Source organism: Cygnus atratus, chromosome 3, assembly GCF_013377495.2.
Source record: "Cygnus atratus isolate AKBS03 ecotype Queensland, Australia chromosome 3, CAtr_DNAZoo_HiC_assembly, whole genome shotgun sequence".
In the NCBI taxonomy this organism is placed as follows: domain Eukaryota; kingdom Metazoa; phylum Chordata; class Aves; order Anseriformes; family Anatidae; genus Cygnus; species Cygnus atratus.
Window position 1 is genome coordinate 90236318 of NC_066364.1, and position 1641 is coordinate 90237958.

General features: G+C 37.1%; 1 long non-coding RNA gene across 1 annotated transcript; it reads right to left on the reverse strand.

Moving 5' to 3' along the window:
- Nucleotides 1–885: 885 nt before the first annotated feature.
- Nucleotides 886–1175, reverse strand: LOC118257136 (uncharacterized). The gene is made up of 2 exons (XR_004781476.2): nt 1140–1175; nt 886–1032 (listed from the first exon to the last, which is right to left on the reverse strand). It is a non-coding gene; the product is annotated as an uncharacterized LOC118257136 (long non-coding RNA).
- Between the last annotated feature and the right edge of the window lie 466 nt (nt 1176–1641).

Sequence of the window (1641 nt, forward strand, 5' to 3'; positions counted from 1 at the left end):
TGCAATAGCTATGAATTGTCTTAATCAAGGGACAAAAAAAAAACCATAATGTTGCTCCTATCTCCCCATTACCAATTATAACTGGTGTATTTAAGTAACTCTGGTATTTTTTACATTAATCAGAAAGCATGGGAGATGTAGTTATTCTCACATTTTCCCCATGGGTGTATGCTTTTTTCACAAGTTGAGCAAAACAGGCAAAGTGTGCTAACTACAGAAGTCTTGCCTTCTGAACAGCAAGATCTACTGGTGGTTAGAGGAAAGGTAGTCGGAACATGGAGCTCTGGCTCTTAACTCTGCAACTGATATTTGATCATTATTGATCTTGTAGAATTCATTTTGCTTCTCTTAACTTTTTGTCATAGGACTCTGGCATGTCCAAGAAAATGAGCTAGAATTTTTATACAGCCCTATATTTCATAATATTTGCCTCCATTTCCCACCAGTGAGATGGAGATAACCTTTTAAGCATTAAAGCAAAAACAGATAAAGCATAGTTCAAAGGTTTTGTTAAATGACAAAATCAACAGCTAGCTGTGGTGTTATCTGAGTTTTCATAATATGCCTCAAATTTACTTTCAGATAAAAAGATGCAATTGCCACTGTAACTTAATTGGAGTAGCATGTGGTCTATCAGTAGAGTACATTGCCAAGAAAAATAAATTTACAATAGCAAAAACTGGGCAGGAGTTGTGCTTTATGTTAGGGTCCTGCTTTTCCTCTGTCTGCACTTTATGCTGTGCATAGTTTTGTTTACACATTTCGTTGTCCTTCTGAATCCTCTGGGAACACTGGCAGGAATCCATGTCTCAATCAATACTGAAAATAAACTGATGGTTATTGCCATCTCTCATTAAAGCTGCAGACTTACCACCATCAAACCTGTATGGGAAACATTTTTTATTCACTAAATATCTAGGATTTTAAAGTGCTGGTCAGCCCTTAAATGAATTACCAATCATTGAAGATGTTAGACTTGATTCATGCCTCCATATAAATTCTTTTTCACCATCCTGGTTGACGCAGAGAGAGCTAAAAATAAGCACAATTTGCAGTTATGCCTTTTAAGGTCCCTTTATGTGTTCAGAACAGAATAATGAGTACTGATCATAAATGAGAAACAGCTTTTTTGCCTTTACCTGTGTGAGGGCCTGAACGGCTGTCTGTGGAATCAGTGGAAATAGTCTCATCATCTTCAGCAATAGCTGTATCATCACCTACATGTCCACTGAAACAGTAGAAGAGGAAACAAATATGCACTTTTAGTTTTTAAAAACACAAGTTTTTTGATGTTTTGAACTATTGGGTAAAGCCTGTCTTCCTTTGGAATAAAGGTTGGGTTTCTAATAGTAATGTACTTTCGTGACTTTAAAAATGTTCACCATTCCTCCTGTCAAGAGTGTTTCTTAACTTTGGTCTTAGCTTCCCATTTCTGGCACCCAGAACCAATTCTATTGATTCACCCAGAACCTACTATGCAAGCTGGTACTAGGGGACAGTAGCGTGACTGGCAAATTATTCTTACAAGAGGTTACAAAACTCCTTTGCCACTAAAATAAGAGGCAGAAAAGCTAATGTGTTTTATAGCTGCTGGAGTCCAAATCTGCTTTAGCTTTATTCCAGATCAATCAGGTACACTCT